Raw genomic sequence first — 9,421 nt, 5'->3', positions numbered from 1 at the left:
TGAAAATTGGACGTGCATTCTGGTGCGTATATTGCAGCTAAGGTGTCTGAAAGCAGCCATCAAGTTCTTGACGATTGTTGCGTAGTTTATAGCCTTATTATTGCAAAGAATGGTCTCCACTATCAGAACTAATGATTTCCACGGTTCCAGTTCCACTCAGTCCATTGAGTTTTCGCACTGGTGAGCAGCAAGACTTGAGATGCTTGATTCTACATCTCATTGATTACTCTAGGAAAAGCCTGCCATAAATAATGAAACAATCACCCCTCCTTCTCCATAGCCTTGTTGAACATCTTGATAAAGCCCAGCTTAATATGCAGCGGCGGAAAAATTTAGCTTTTTCTGTCAGCGAGTTCAACTTACTAAGGGTGTAGGTTTGAATTCGCTTAAACAAATCCACCGTTAGTTCTTCATTTGTTATTGTAATAACTATATAATGCAATGAATACAATTAATGAAACTTTTTATTGGTTATTTTATCAATAACGAGAAAATTTCCAACGTGTCTAACATTCCAAGAATATGAGTTCCTTAAAGATCGATATGACTCTGTTGACTATGACTGGCAGGATATTTATAGAAATACTACATTTTTTTGCGTTGAGATCAATTACTGGAATTTAGACGTGCTTTAATCGAAACTTAGATTTAAATTAAAGGCATGCGTTATTTGCTCGAATACATGTTTTAGTGATCAATACTTGCCTCGTTTCTATATTAGTACAACTCAATCCGGAGTTTGCTACCTCCACTTGCACTTTACAGAATATTGGTAATATCTAATTCCAATCAAGTCAAGTAATCGTTATTTAGTCATTTTTTATTAGCACATACTTTTTTAATCATATATTTTCCTAATCTGCATCTGTATAGTTAAATAAATTATTCCGACAACCGACATTTTCTTATTAGGACGCTGTACAACAGGTATAGAAAACACTTTAGACTATGGTATTGTTTCTTAAAAGAATGTCCATGTTTTGTTTGCTGTCATATATTGTTTTTTGTATAAACATGTCGTCGCTGTAAAAGTTATTTGGGTTATTTGATATCGCTTTTTAAAAGCGGCTTTTATATTCCTGATTAGAAAGAAATGTATTTAACACTTTTTTCTACTCTGCATAATTTCTGCTTGATTCGATTCTTTTGTTTTACATGTGTCTTGAAATCATTTATTGAGGCTTGGTCTGGCGGTCGTAACTAAATTTCCAAGATATTTATAATTTAAAATAACACACCGATATTTGGATTTTGGAATTTACATACGCTGCAAAAATTGCATTTCGTTAGACTGCTACGATTATGTTTAAAATATGTAGAGTTTTGGACTGTATGTTTTATATAAATTTTCATACATAAATCCGCGAATTATAAAAGTGTATATAAGATGCATTGAAGCGTTGTTAAGACAGAGTAATTGGCATTCAAATGTCGTCTCTTACTTTAATCATTATTTTTCTTTGTTTAGTTTTTCATGCTTAGATTATGGAAAACTTCATATTTCCGTATTGTGTTAATTTAAAATCTAATTAACATTGCATGTGTAGGCTATAGTTAAAATTAGTATTTATGCTACTAACAGAATAGAAGGAAAACGCTCATCTTCATAATATCCGGTCCTCTTACTTGCCGGATGTGTATGTATGTTGCAGCATTGCCATATCGAAACAAACAAAAAAATCAACGTCCAGGAAACGTCTTATTATTCCTTGTTGACTTTCAGCATTGATTTCTGTACACGTTCGTTACATTCCATTATAGAATCCGACATTCTTTTACGAGTTTGAAAAATATTTTCTGTGTATTAATCTTAGGATACAATTATTTTGGCGACTCTTCTTCTGGCTTTTCTGCGAAGTACATTCTAGTTATTGTTGTTCGCTTTGCAATGCAGTTTCCTTTTGAATCAGACACAATATGAAACACATAGAATTGATTTGTTATTTTATTGTTTTCCTCTACATGTCAGCCCTTCTTCTTTAGTCAGCAGAGGAAAAAGAAGGACTAAATGAAATAAAAGCGGTTGAGTTTAGTTCGAATCGAAGACAAAATCTGATTTCTTTCTGAATACCAGATGCGAAATAAGCTAACAGAGACAACACAGTAATCATAACATGGGAATGTTTGTTTAAGGACGTCATTGTATTTATCCAAGAGGTTCTGGCTGTCGGTCGGTATATTATGATGAATTTAAAGTTGATATCTAAGTCGCATTATTAAATATATGATGCTTAACCCGATCAAACAGAGCAATATGGAGGTCGCTCGATTGTTAGCTTATGAAGTAAAGTTTGGAAGTAAATGTTTATGGCTAATCGCGTAAATTAAAGCAAACCTGCAGATGACAAATGTAATGTAAATATGCTGTATTTCCCACCTTTCGTATAATAATAAACTCTCCCTTTAAAATCCATGGAATAATGCTTTTATAGTCCATGGAATATTACCTAATCTGCGTTTTGCACGAGTGATGCACATCTAGGAGTTTTATTCCCCTATAAGAACGTTTTTCGTTCTAATATATTCTGTGTTCGTTAAATAATGAATTGTGTTTTTCTTTCGGACACTTACCAAACGCGAAACGGTAATAATTTACGAGATATTTCCACGCATCTGTATGGGTGGTTTCTACTTACCATCATTGTGTTGACTAAGTTGTTATTCGATCTGTCACGATTAACTTTGAAATCATATTGAAACCGATTTTTCCGTCTCCCCTTTAGTTACCGCTTTTCGGTGTCCTTCCACCCTTACTTTAAGGGGGCGGCATGTTTCACCCTTGTAAACCTTTCTGCAACTGTATGAGATGGAGTATATGCAGCTTTTGGTCATGTTCTCCTCCATGCGGGGCTTCACTCGTACCAAATGTCGTCTGAGTGTTGACTCGGTCTTGAATACCGTCCTGATGTTGTAGGGGCACATATTCTCTGAATCTTTTCGGAGATGCCCCGTAGGTATGTTAGGCAGACCGTTGGAGGTTTTTGGGTTTCATTCTCCTCTTTCATACTATTAACACGTCTGGTGGATATTATGCTATCGGGGTAGTTGTTACGACGGAGGGTATTCTTCAACCTTACAATTTCTTGGTGGTATGTAATGGTGTCGCTACTGATCGTCTCTGCTCGATGTTGTAAGCAGCGTGCGATTCCATGGTTTATACTGTATGGGTGATGGGAGTTGAATTTAGGTATTGTGCGGTGAAGGTAGGCTTGCGATATACGGATGTCTTAAACATGCCGCCCCCTTAAATTAAGGGTGGAAGGACACCGAAAAGCGGTAACTAAAGGGGAGACGGAAAAATCGGGTATAGCCAACCATGTCTGGAGGAAGACGGGGGACCATCGCCCCCTATGGGATTAAGTAAAAATAATAAACAGAGAGACCCACTGGAAAGTGAGAAAACTTAAAGAAACAGCTCACATGCTCGGACATTACAACCTAGTGAGCAAACCAAGCATAGAGCTGAATGCAATTTAGACACTTCTGATAGAGAGAGAGAACACTTTGAATAACAACATAGGTTTAACATTAACAAAAACCAACTAAGAATTGTCCTAGTGACATATGGCCGACATGTGGTCCTTGACGTTGTATGAAAGTTTACAGTTACCCAAAGGTGCTGAGTTTAATCCTGAACGAAGACAGTGAAAAAGTAACATTCAAAACAGAGAATCAGCAACTATGTCCCAAAGCCTAGCTGGAGTCCGAACACGGTACCCCCGTAATAATAATAAAGGGTTGGGTTCGAGACTCCTAACAAACGGTTCCCCAGTTCGATACAAAACACCTTCCGAAGGCCGGCTGGAAAAAAGGCCGAAACGTTGTGACAATAAAAACCAAGATGAGGAAGTCAGTCCGACAATCTCAATCAATCGTAGAAAATCATTTATCGTGAGAGAGAAGACAAATTTGTTTGTGGCGCGGAAGTAGCACCCTAGAAATGGCCAGTACCTGTATAATATCAGACACAGCTCGGCTTAGAATAAAAAAGATATAGAATGTATACAAAGGGAAAACCTGATATGTAAACCAAACTATAAAAAAAGAATCATTTGGTGTTTTTTTTTCTGTTCGTTGTTTGCTACATCAAACGACAAAGCTAGGCCTGCAAAATACGTCATCCACTAAGTGTTTTATTCGAAAAATATTTTTCACAAGATGCGTGTATAATTAAATTTAAATTCTCGGTTCCGGTATATATTTCTCTCTTTTGTACAATAGGACCTGTTTTATTAAACACTCGTAAGTACATTCTGGCAAAATTACTGTAGTCCGTTAGTCACATTATTTGGGCGTCTTTGTTTCAAGTAAATTAATTAGGCCGTAGAAAACTGTTTATCTTCATTAAACATATTAACTAGTTGGATGAAAGATGAGGCATTAATGTTAAGGGTCAGTAAGTGTGGTTTTATGAAACTGCAACTAATATTGTACAAGCATTGCGGGTGGATTTCTAATGTTTATACGAGCTCTTAAAATGCCCACCACATTTGAAACCATTTCATGAATTATTGGTTGATACGAAATAATCATAATATGATCGATTTAGAAATCTCTGATTATAATATATGTGAATACACTTATATTTTGAAAGACAACATTCAGTCGAAACCTCCGCTAATACTATAGTATTTGTGAACGCATTTATCTAATTTAAGTTTTTAGGACTTCGTTTTATAACTTTCAAAACAACAGACAAAAATTAATTTTCAAATATTCCTTAAATTTTCTTTTAGTTTCTCAGCTTTATTAGTTTTATTACTAGAATAGTAGAAATGATAGGCAAATAATTTAACTTGCATATTTTAATTCTCACAAGGCACTTATAGGTGTACCGGTGGTCTTATGATTAACGACACTAACCGACACCTTGGGGTTCCAAGTTCGAATCCAGTTCCATCTACACGAATTACCTTAAATTAGGATGTTGTTCCTTTCTTTATGAATACAGTACTTGTCTAGAAAGAATTTTGACTAGTAAAATAGCCAACGGTAGCATATTGAAGTTCGTACGATATGTTGGTGACTGTTCACTATGTTGTTTTTATTATATATGTTTTGTTTCTCTATTTTATATTATTTTTGCTTATCTTTAGTCTTTGCCCTTACGTGTAACAATTAGTCAAAGATTATGAACACACAAAGCCTAATTGAGCATAAAAAATACTAAGAATGTGAGTAGAATCGTAAAAAAACAAACACCGTGAGTATTTGGGACGAGGAAAATTTTAGCATTAAAAAAAAGATCAACATGAATTTGTTAAAATTAAACTTATAAACTACCGTGGTGCATGCTGTTGACCGCCGTATTGTATGCAAATAATATTAGTTTTTGAAAAGGATGTGTATTAAAAGAATCCCCGTCTAGTCTTATGGGGCGAATGTAAACACATCTACAATAGTAAATAGTATATCTTTACATCATCAACGCTCTGATCCCCATCTTGCATCAATTGGAATGAATGGCCCTCGTTTTCGGGAGGCCTCATGTTTTGACAAGCTTCTGGGCTTGAACTTTACTCCTGATCTTAAATGGAACACATACATTAAATCCGTTGCTAAGGCCGCTGGAAAAATGCTGGGACCCTTCTATCGATTCAGTAGGTATCTCACTGCTGATGCTATTCTCTATCTATATAAGAGCCAGGTACGTCCAAGGAGGGAGTACTGTTGCAACATCTGGGCAGGAGCTGCTAAAAAGGACTTCTCCTGCCTTGATAGAGTTTAAAATAGACTTCGTAGCTTTGTGGGGGATGTCCTTTTCTCTTCCCTGCAACCTCTTTCTCACAGAAGAGATGTTGCGAGTTTGTCTCTGCTTTATCGTTATTTTCATGGCAGGTGCCTTGCTGAGTTCCATTCTATGGTTCCCCCTCGCCAAACTTTTACAAGTAACACCCGTCTAGCAGAAAACAATATCACTAGTTTCCCCTACTCTTTATCTGTACCTAAACCTAAGCGCAGATTCCATGAGCAATGCTTCTTTCTTAGAACTGCACGCATATGGATTTATCTTCCGTTTTTCTGCTTTCCAGCTGACTACAATATGGTTGTCTTCAAGTCTAACGTAAACAAGTGTTGGATGAGCCGTTCCAATTAAAGTTAACAGATTTACCGAATCTCCATTACTAACTGCTACTATATTGTCCAATTTCTACTGTACACTCTTTAACCCTTATCCTCGAGTGACCTCTTCCCTTTATAAGTGCTGATGCCTATGTAAAAAAGAGCGAGAGGAAATTTGTTGTTAATAGTTTTCGGTTGGTATGTAGATTAAACATAAGCTGAGTCGAGAAAGTCAATTTATATAGCTACTATGAGGAATATAACAAATAAATATCACGAAGGGCAAGAGTAGTTACTCTGTTATCTACCTGGAAATGTTTCGGTGTTTAAACCTATTAAAATGTGTTTTAAGTGGGGGTGCAAATATTGCAAAGAGAAACACTCACACTAGATTTCCAGGTAGAGTTTCTACTCTGCCAAGAAATGGAAAGAATTCATTCAACACAACATCTTCAGATATTTTATATTTATAATTATATATCTCTATGCATGTAGAGGTTTGCCTCAAGGCTATGATGGTTTTGGACGTAAATATTTTCGGCTTTTCCGCATCGTAATTATTTTAGAAAGCACTTTTCACTAGGTGTTTAACTTTGGAATGTATTTTCCAGAGCCTAACGCTACTGTAAGTATTGCTAAGTGTACAGCAATACAAATGTCAGCAGCAGAACCATAGTTATGCCGAAAAGTTACAGATATAGTGGCTAAAAGTATTTATTTTCCTTTTTAAACGATGGACGCGCATATTTCGTCAAATAGACAAAATAAATTCATAAAAAATACAGATTCAATATTTTAACAAAAAGTTGTTTATGATGAACATTATCATTTTTTTTTCATTTGTTCCGGGAAGTGTAGCTGCAATGATTAGAATTGATAACAATAGCTATCTTTTTTTAAAATCTAAAATTCCTGGCAGTGTAATATCGTTAAACATCTATAACTAGTTAGTTTGTATAAGTTTAGAATCGGATAATAATGACTACAATGGTACCTAGTTCTGTCCATAGTATAATTGGAATATGTCACTTAAATAATGGCATCCGTTTTATTCGATAAATATTTTGAATATGCTTCTAAGCTTCACTTGCAAATGGAACACAAGTGAGCAACTACGTAATAAATATGTTAATCACATGCAAACTCGAGTTTACTTCCGAGGAACTTAACAAAATAGTACAAACTCTATCAGATCGGTGGGGTTTGATTAACAATAATTAAATGTACGAATACGTGGCAAATAAATGCATGTTAGCACAATTATTCCTCTACTTACCTGGACATGTCTATGAGGTTTTTACTGATTTTATAGTCGGTTTACCGTGAGAAAAAGGCGTACTACTCAGGTATGTAGTTTAAACGAGAATAAAGATGGTGTCTTGCTGTTGTTGCCGGTTTGAATTACAAAGAATCCTTAAAACCTCGACCAAAACTTTTTTAAAAAAACACTAATAGAAATCACAATTAATACCTATGACAGTAGCTTTTATTTGGCGACTTTCTATTTGCATTATTTAAGGTTTTCAGCGATTCTCGAGATTCCACAAGCAACAGAGCATCATAGCGCTTTGTTTTTGCTTTATCCGAGGCACTCACCTTTCCTCCACTTAAAACATATTTTAATAGGTTTAAACTCCGAAACATTTCCAGGTAGATAACAGAGTAATTACTTTTGCCCTTCGTGATATTTATTTGTTATATATTTGTATTTTTCTATTGTAAAACAAGCGCTATTTGTTTAATGTGAATTATATATATATATATATATATATATATATATATATAGGTTCGAAATATAGGTATATATATATAGGTTCGAAATATTTACAATTTACATTTATAAAGACTTTTATCGATAGCAAACACTCGGCGTAAATATTTCGAACCTATATATATATATATATATATATATATATATATATATATATATATATATATATATATATATATATATATATCAATATTTATTGTCTGGAACCAAAATATAAAGATTCGCATGGGCTCGAATACTCAATATATCAAGTTCCATGTCTGTAGAGAGAAGAGTTTTGTAGTCCATTTTGTAAACACACACACACACACACATATATATATATTTACGGGGGGGTTGTGTTTAACATAACATTTCTATGAAAATATTACCCAAGTGCTTACTTTGTACAATATCTGCATGATTATTATTATACATATTAAACTTAATCGAAAATACTTATGGGGAATGATTTAAAATGAATATTTTAAAGAATATGCAAATCAGCTAACTCTATTGTAGATAAATGCAATTCTACGACAGATATATAAACAAGTATTTTCTTTTAAAATAAATAGAAAAATAGGGATTTTATTACAAATATGCATAGGAAAATTATGCAAATTTATATATATATATATATATATATATATATATATATATATATATATATAGGTTCGAAATATTTACGCCGAGTGTTGGCCATCGACAAAAGTCTTTATAAATGTTGACATGCGCTGATCCTCAACACTCACGTTGTTTAGAAACATGATTTATCATTAAAAATCTTTGCGATGTGAGCAACAGAATGTCCAATGATGCGATCGACAGGCATTCTGTACAAAGATCTCTGTATAACCGGGAATTGACCGAACTAAACCTGTCATTGTGTCAAGTGGGGACAAAATTCCATCGGTGTTCGGGATTAACACATTACAATATGAAGAAAATAAAAATATGTAAAAAGAGAATTCTAATAAGAAAAAATACGAAGATGTCGTAAAAGCGCGCATCAAAGTTCAGATAAATTATATTTCACCAAGAATTTGCCTGGTGTTATGTAAGTTAAGCACGCGCTTTCATTAAATTTCAATAGATCACGGTTGGTTTATATCCCATCATGGATTGGTTGACACTTATAATTGTGGTGGACATGTTTATCACTAAATCTACTTCAGTAATTCTGTTGCATATAGCTTTTCAAAGTCATGATAATGGAATACTTAAAATATGCACAATACATACACAATTTTCACTTCGATCTAGCGAAAAATGAGAACACATAAATATGAATTGACAGCTTCAGGAGACCACATAATCCAGGTAAAAACAACAAGATGTATCCGCATACCAACTATTGTTCGTCAAAGCTCTTATTTCATTGTTATTATTTATTATAACGAAGGGAATGCCAAGCCGGATACAGGCTTGTTATTACACATGAAAAACATATGGAATATGGACGACCTAAAATTGCTTTCAAGAAACGGATAGAAAGTTAGAGACGCTAATAAACACGATCAGTTGCTTCAGCAAGATAACCGAATGGAATTTAGCATAGATACAGTTCCCTCATTGTTATAGGAAGGAAAAACTTACGGAAATTGA

Source organism: Euprymna scolopes, chromosome 27 (genome assembly GCF_053919585.1).
Source record: "Euprymna scolopes isolate OS-2025 chromosome 27, ASM5391958v1, whole genome shotgun sequence".
In the NCBI taxonomy this organism is placed as follows: Eukaryota; Metazoa; Mollusca; class Cephalopoda; order Sepiida; family Sepiolidae; genus Euprymna; species Euprymna scolopes.
Note: the sequence above shows the minus strand (reverse complement) of the source record.